This window comes from Lepidochelys kempii, chromosome 2, assembly GCF_965140285.1.
Source record: "Lepidochelys kempii isolate rLepKem1 chromosome 2, rLepKem1.hap1, whole genome shotgun sequence".
Lineage (NCBI taxonomy): Eukaryota > Metazoa > Chordata > Testudines > Cheloniidae > Lepidochelys > Lepidochelys kempii.
This window is the reverse complement of record NC_136381.1, coordinates 136,745,848-136,754,552: the sequence shown is the minus strand read 5'-3', so window position 1 is coordinate 136,754,552 and position 8,705 is coordinate 136,745,848.

Sequence of the window (8,705 nt, the reverse complement as noted above, 5' to 3'; positions counted from 1 at the left end):
TGTGTCTGGCATTTCCCAACTTTTGAGTGCTTGACTTTGCAACCGGAATGATTTTCGTGTTGCTTCTCTCTGTGTGGGTGATCAATATGCAGAACTTAGAACTTTAGCAAGATCCTGAATTGTTGGCTGTGCTACAAGGACTGCTTATATCAACTGTCCCTATATGCTGAGTCTTCAACCCTGCTGGGTCTGAGAGCAAGTCTCCCCTTCCTTCTTCAGACCCGCAATCGTCCAATCAACACTGAAGAAAGCAACCTTTTCTCATATAAATGGATAGCTACAAGTATTTTCTATTTTTAAACAAGGCACTACCCCAACTCGACACACGTGTGGTTACGGTCCTTAATGCACTACTGGAAGGTGCTCAGGCACTGTGGTGATTAGCATGGTATAAAAACCTACATAGGCTAGCACCTATCAAGGAAGAAAGCCAAAGTTTCTCTTCTTCCTGGTCCCTTGTTCTTTTTAGGAGGCCATTTCCAGCCCTACCTGGCTGAAGTTTTGTTCCCCTGGTGTATCAAACTCATCTGTAGGAGCCTCTAACTCTCTGCCACCACTTCCTCAGGTGCCTTTCTTTAAGCCCAGTTGGGCAGCAGGTTCAGTCACAGTGGCACTGGGCACAGCTTCTTTTTAAAGGGGCCAGTCACCCCGTGCTTGTCATTATAAGAGCTTCGTCCTGCATATAGCTAAATGTAGGGTAGTGGCCAGATATAGGGCATGTTGCTCCTTGAAGTAAATGAAGCAAATGTGTAGCCTATTCAATACCAGTAATAGTCTCTCATGCTCAATAAGAAGATCCCTTCCCTCCATTGAAGAACAATGTCTGATTTATTGATCTAATGGCCGCTACCCAAAAGGTGTTTCAGCCAGATGCCCATTTCTGAGTTGAAGTGCTTCTGGCGTGCACTCAGAAGCACCAAGAGAGAGAAAAGGAATATTTGTAAATGTTTAAGAATAGTTCCCAGGTGGGAGCATCAGAGAAATAAGGGACAGACAGTGCCCTCCTGCCTTCAACCACCAATTACCGTGCCCCTCCTGCTTTATATAAACTCATCGTTAGTTCCTTTTCAAGGGGATTTCTAGCCTTTTTGTTGTAGTTCCAGTGGTTCTGGGTTCTTCCTTCTTTGTTATTTTTTGATCCTTAGAGAGAAATTTCTCTCCTGTTTTTGTTGTTGTGTAACTTTAGCGCCCTCGTGTCCAACATAGAGTCTGCTCTGCAGGTAGCTCTGGCCAAGAAAAGGCACATGCAGGAATGCATCAGGGAAAGCACCTTCCACCCCAGAGACACCTGTCCCCAGTGTGAACCGGAAGAGTACAATGAATACAGGAAAGGGAAATATTTATTTAGAGAGGGATGAAAGGAGAAAAACAACAGGGGAAAAGCTAGGAGAAACGGTCAAAAACAGGGTTACATTCAACACCAGGCCCCTAAGGCCCAGTGGTAGCACAGTCTGAAAGGGCTGACACCGAGTAATGTGTCTACACACAGAGTTCAGGAGTCTTGAGCAAAGTTCCAGTCCAGTGGTGAGTTTTGGGTGCTCCAGGTTGTGTTCAGCGCCAGTAAAGTTTCCCCAACGAACCTCTCTGGTGCCCTCTTCTGTCACTCTCTGCAAAGCCACACAGAGTGACAGCCTCCCCACGTCACAAGCTAACAGCCTCCCTCTTATTTAGTGTGATCATATTTCCCTATGCTGAATACGGGACACCTGGTAAAATTACTCGTATTCAAGCAAGTTCAGCTGCAATCAATCAGAACGATGCAGTACAAATGTTAACATTAACATCAAGTTGACTGAGCCCCTGTTAAAAAGAAACACTGAGCAGTTGGATTCCTTTTATTTCCCTTCTTATCTTTTAGGCTTTAGGGTTCACATGGAGAGAGGTCACACACACACAGTCCCGTGCACCTCTCTGACACAGGGCTTGAGAGGTTGACCGAGAGGCTTGACCCACCCTGCCTGGCGCTCTCCACTCTCCATGCCTGGCTGGGCCCTGGGCTGGACCCGCCTCTCCTGGTACCTGCTACCACATCTTCCAAAGACAACCTGTGTGTGTGTGGGGGGGGTGGCAATCAAGTTCACACGCCCCCCCACCCCAGATTTCTGCCAGGGTTCACACCAGAATGTGGCCAGCAACAGCCTTTCCGCACTGTGCAGGAGGGAAGGGATGGGAGCTGCTTCCAGCTACAGCGGGGCTGGGGGGGTGGGGAGGGATGACCTGTCCCATGTCTTTGCAGAGCTCATCTCTTCCTCCTCTCCCCCTGCCCATGGCTGGAAGCACCTTGCTCCTTCCTGCCCACACAGTGTTGAAAGGCAGCTAACACCTCCAGGCTGCTGCTGGCCACCGATAAACCCAGCTCCCTCCTGTCCCCTGGCTACAGCGCAAGCAGGAAGGGGTTAAGCCCTACGGATGCATTGTGCCCAGGGAACCTGACTGCAGGGGCTTGAGTGAACCTGGCCAGTGAGGTGGCTCAGCAGGGGAGGGTGCCTAGGGGACGGACCATACTCTGTGCTCCGCGGTGGGGGTGGGTGCAGAGGGTGCTAGGCCTCTGTCCGGGGGACTGCTGTGGAGTCTGCAGGGTCGGGATGCAAACAGGCTGGAAATCGCTTCCCCCTCCCCCCGCCGCCGCTCCAGAGCGTAGCTGAGGGGCAGAAAGGCTTCCCTGTGCCACGGCTGCCTGGGGCTTTGGCACATGCAGGGCTTGGCTCCTCCTGGCCAACACCCCAAGCCGAGGGTCTTGAGCTTTCCTGCGGGGCCAGCCCAGCCAGAGGCAGTGGGGGAAAGAAGTAGCCTGCTGGCCCGGCTGTTGGTGAGCTGAGCACTCCGACCAGGGGCTGGTTCTCCGCACAGTGCTGGGAGCGGGACACTCCCCGCTGGTGCAGATATGGAGGAGCAGCGGGGCTGGGGGCAAGGTGAAGGGGCAAAGCAGGGAGAGGACAGCGAGAGGGGGAACACCCTGCCACCAGCTTTGCACACCCACCCCCATTGTCAGCCACTGGCTCCCCCCACTCAACGCTGGAGGGCAGGCGGCTGGCAAGCAGGGATCCAGCCAGCAGCGGGACCCACCAGTACCGACTGGGGGGAGACAGAAAATACGTGACAATTAGACCGTTTTTAGCAAAAAGTTGCGACACCAGCAGGAGGGCTTAAATACCCTGTCGTGCTCTTCCCCCCTCCCCACTCCCCTGCCCTCCCAACAGGACCTTCTCCTCATAGAACAATCAACTCCCTGTTCCCCGGGAAAAGATTTAAAGGGGCCATGCTCTCTAAATCCCAAAGGGGTAACAATGGGTGTTTAGGCAGGTTGGGGAGAGAAGTGACTCGCCCTGCCCTTCCTGACACCGGCACCAGCCTTTAGAATACCAACTCTGAAGAATCATTCCTAAAGTACCTGCTCCGTGGTTTGTCTTCTGCCTATTTGGCTTCCTGGTGGGGTCACTCCAGGTATTAACAGCATTTTATAATTAATTTATTGTTTCTGGATTAATTGCTGTTTTTTGGACTCTGGACATGATTCTGTTTTCGCATCTTATTTACCTTGGGCAGGCAGCAAAAAATCTGATGGCACAAGCTGGTACAAAGAAAACAGACCTAACATAAAAGACCAACTTCAACCCAGGTGTAAGCAGTGGCCAATCCACTAGCAGGTAACAGGGGTCACCCCTGCTTGTGGCCGGGCTGAACTGGCAATGTGTGGTAGGGTTTCCACCGACTGGCTGTATGACATACCAAAGGCCGAGTCATGGCAGGTGTTCAGCGCCCCGACTTCCATTGCACCCCATGGGGATTGGCTTGCTCAGCCCTTTGAGCCAAGCACCTTGAGGGGTCAGACCCTGGAGCTAGGTGTCAAAAGTTGTTTTTGAAGTCGGGGAGGAGCTGTGGAGCGCTGCAAAGAAGATTTCTGGCGTGTGAATTCAAATCAGGAGGATTTCTGACATCCTGACCTTTGCTGGCCCTGACTGACATCCCATCGTTCCAGCCCAGCCGTGAGTGCCTCACATTATAGGGGGCGCTGCCAGCACTGCCTGTTATGAAGGTTGCCCAGTGCTTCCCACGATACGCCTTTGTTTTCAGTTGCTTATAACATTGTCAAACTGTAACTGGCTGGGCTGAAATTTCCCATGCTGGGTGTCTGCCTTGAGGCTGAATATTTCCTGAAACATTCAGTCAAAGTCATTCAGCTTTAGTGAGAATGAGGCTAGGCCAGATGTTATGGGTCTGTTATAGGCGGGGACGAGATGACCACAGTGGTTCCCTTCTGGCCTTAGTCTATGTAGACAGTGCTTACCAATGCTAAACACTTCTGATGACATTTTCTTTGAAAAGCTCTAGTGCCCCCAGGCTTTGGAACAGGGACTTGAAATTTCCCAAGGAGGTGGCCTTTGTGCCAGGGATGTGGCTTTTGCTGTCTCCGAAAATCTACCTAAATTGACCAAATGAGAAGTCTTTGAAAAGTCAGAGTTCACACAGACCCAATAGAGGCTTCTTTGAGGTTAGCAGCTCCATTCCCCCTGGCAATTGTGTCTGCACTGGCATGCTCCAGCCTGGGGCTGAGCAGGACTTTCCCTACAATTGCAGCTCTCAGCTGCTGCGGTCTGTGCTGGGTCCAGATACCTGAACTGAGAGCAGAGAGCCTGTCTCTCCTGTGCTCTCAATTACCCACCTCCCCCATCCCACTGGGCCCAGACGAGGAAGTACTAGATTCAAATGCAGAGACTAGGGGACAGGGGTGAGTAGGTTGGGAGAAAAAGCCTAAGGGATGTTGGAAGCTGGCAGGAGGTGAAAGAAACTGGCATCTGGAGTAAAGGAGAGGGCGGAGAGTAGACCTGAGTGAGCAAGGGGACTTGCAGCCAGAGAGCAGAGAGGAGTGAGAACCAGTGGGATGGGTGGAAGAACATAAGAACGACCACAGTGGGTCAGACCAAAGGTTGATCTAGCCCAGTAGCCTATCTTTGGACAATGGCCAGTGCCAAGTGCTTCAGAGGGAATGAACAGAGCAGGTAATCATCAAGTGATCCATCCTCTGCTGCCCATTTCCAGCTTCTGGCAAACAGAGACTAGGGACACCATCCCTGCCAATCCTGGCTAATAGCCATTGGTAGACCTATCCTCCATGAATTTATCTCGTCCTTTTTTGAACCCTGTTATAGTCTTGACCTTCATAACATCCTCTGTCAAAGAGTTCCACAGGTTGACTGTGCATGGTGTGAAGAAATACTTCCTTTTGTTTGTTTTAAACCTGCTGCCTTTTAATTTCAGTTGGTGACCCCTAGTTCTCGTGTTATGAGAAAGAGTAAATTACACTTCCTTATTTACTTGCTCCACACCCGTCATGATTTTATAGACCTCTATCATAGCCCTTAGTCGTCTATTTTCACAGCTGAAAAATCCCAGTCTTATTAATTGCTCCTCATATGGAAGCTCTTGCATACCCTTAATCATTTTTATTGCCCTTTTCTGTGCCTTTTCCAATTCCAATATATATTTTTTGAGATGGGGTAATCACATCTGCACGCAGTATTCAAGATGTGAGTTTAACATAGATTTATATAGAGGCAATATGTTATTTTCTGTCTTATTATCTAGCCACTTCTTAATGGTTCCCAACATTCTGTTCTCTTTTTTGACTGCCGCTGAACATTGAGTGGATGTTTTCAGAGAACTATCCACAATGACTCCAAGATCTCTCTTTACCCTTTTTTTCCAGATCATTTACGAATATGTTGAATAGGACTGGTCCCAGAACAAACACCTGGGGGACACCGTTTTTTACCTCTCTCCGTTCTGAAAACTGACCATTTATTCCTGTCCTTTGTTTCCTATCTTTTTACCAATTACCGATCCATGAAAGGACCTTCCCTCTTATCCCATAACAGCTAACTTTGCTTAAGAGCCTTTGGTGAGGGTCCTTGTCCAAGACTTTCTGAAAATCTAAGTACGCTATATCCACTGGATCATGGTCCACATGCTTGTTGATCCTCTCAGAGAATACTCGTAAATTGGTGAGGCATGATTTCCCTTTACAAAAAACATGTTGATTCTTCCCCAACAAATCATGTTCATTTATGTGTCTTATAATTCTGTTCTTTACTATAGTTTCAACCAGTTTGCCTGGTTCTGAAGTTTGGCTTCCCAACGGGTAATTGCCAGGATCACCTCTGGAGCTTTTTTAAAAATTGGCATCACATTAGCTATCCTCCAGTCATCTGGTACAGCAGCTGATTTAATCTCCCACAGTTAGCCGTTCTGTAATTTCACATTTGAGTTCCTTCAGAACTCTTGGGTGAATAACATCTGGTCCTGGTGACTTATTACAGTATAATTTATCAATTTGTTCCAAAACCTCCTCTAATGACATCTCAATCTGGGAGAGTTCCTCAGATATGTCACCATAAAGAATGGCTCAGGTTTGGGAATCTCCCGCACATCCTTAGCCATGAAGACCGAAACAAAGAATTAATTTCATTTCTCTGCAATGGCCTTGTGGTCCTTGAGTGCTCCTTTTGCATCTCGATTGTCCATGGCCCTATTAGTGGTTTAGCAGACTTCCTGCTTCTGATGTACTTTAAAAAAAATTGCTGTTACTTTTGAAGTCTTTGGCTAGCTGTTCTTCAAATTCTTTCTTGGCCTTCCTCATTATAGTGTTACACTTCATTTGCCAGAGTTTATGCTCCTTTCTATTTTCCTCCCTAGGATTTAACTTGCACTTTTTAAAGGGTGCCTTTTTGCCTCTTGCTGCTTCTTTTACTTTGTTGTTTAGCCACGGTGGCATGTTTTTGGTTCTCTTACTATGTTTTTTAATTTGGGGTATACGTTTTAGTTGAGCCTCTATTATGGGGTTTTAAAAAGTTTCCATGCAGCTTGCAGGGATTTCACTTTTGGCACTGTACCTTTTAATTTCTGTTTAACTAACCTCCTCGTTTTTATGTAGTTCCCCTTTCCAAAATTAAGTGCTATTCTGTTGGGCTGCTGTGGTGTTTTCCCTGCAACGAGGATGTTAAATCTAATTATATTATGGTCACTATTACCAAGCGGTTCAGCTATATTCACCTCTTGGACCAGATCCTGTGCTCCACTTAGGACTAAATCAAGAATTGCCTCTCTTTTTGTGGGTTCCAAGACTAGCTGCTCCAAGAAGCAGTCATTTAAGGTGTCAAGAAACTCTCTCTGCATCCAGTCCTGAGGTGACATGTATCCCGTCAGTATAGTTGAAATGCCCCATTATTATTGAGTTTTTTATTTTTGTAGCCTTTCTAATCTCCCTGAGCATTTCACGGTCACTATCACCATCCTGGTTAGGTGGTCTGTAGTATATCCCCACCGCTATATTCTTATTGTTCAAGCATAGAATAACTATCCATAGAGATTGTATGGTATAGTTTGGTTCATTTAAGCTTTTTACTTCATTTGATTCTATTTTTTCTTTCACATATAGTGCCACTCCCCCACCAGCACGGCCTGTTCTGTCCTTCCGATATATTTTGTAGCCTGGTATTACTGTGTCCCATTGATTATCCTCATTCCACCAAGTTTCTGTGATGTCTACTGTATCAATATCCTCATTTAAGATGAGGCACTCTAGTTCAGCAGTCTTATTATTTAGACTTCTACCATTTGTATATAAGCACTTAAAATTGTTACTTTTCAGCTGTCTGCCATTTTGTGATGTAAATGAATGGGACTATTTTTCATTTGATTGTTTCTCATCCAATCCTAGCAGTATTTTATCGTCCATCCTCTCCTCCTTACTAGAACACAAAGAATCTCCATTAATAGATCCTCCCCTAAGAGATGTCTCTGTTCCAACCACATGCTCCTCCACATATGTCAGCTTTCCCCAGCCCTTAGTTTAAAAACTACTCTACGACGTTTTTAATTTTAAGTGCCAGCAATGTGGTTCCACTTTGGTTTAGGTGGAGCCCATCCTTTCTGTTTAGGCTCCCCCTTTCCCAAAAGATTCCTCAGTTCCTAATAAATCTAAACTTCTCCTCCCTACATCATTGTCTCACCCATGCATTGAGAACCTGCAGTTCTGCCTGTCTAGCTGGCCCTGCGTGTGAAACTGACAGCATTTCAGAGAAAGCTATCATGGAGGTCCTGGACTTCAATCTCTTCCCCAGCAACCTAAATTTGGCCTCCAAGACCTCTCTCCTGTCCTTCCCTATGTCATTGGTACCTCCATATACCATGTGCAGAAAGGAGGTGAGGGGGAATGGCAGATGGATCTGATGAAGAGCTGGGATTCTGGAGAACAGGGCCTGGCTGGGCAAAGAGATTGAAAGCAGGAGCTGGGGCTGGAGATTGCAAATGGATGAGGAGCCTGGGGAGTTAGATTGGTAGAGGAGGCCAGGATGCTGGAGAGAGACAGACCAGATGAGGAGATGGGAGGGGGACAACTGGGACTGTCTGTCTTTGAGACTGCACCTAAAGCCAGTGCTGGGACATCCCATGGCTCTCCAGGCACTTTCCACATTTTTCCAGATTCCCCCTTCATCTCTCTTTACTTCTCTTTCCAGTTTAGCCCCTCAGGGACCACAGAGCAGTTAAAGGGAGGAACCACAGGATTTGCAAAGTAACTTCTTAAACATACACACTTTACTCTTAGGGCATGGCTACATTTGCAGGTGTAGAGAGCTGTGAGTTAAACCCACCTTCGTAAAGCGCAGTGGGGAAAGCGCTGCAGTCTGTCCACACTGATAGCTGCA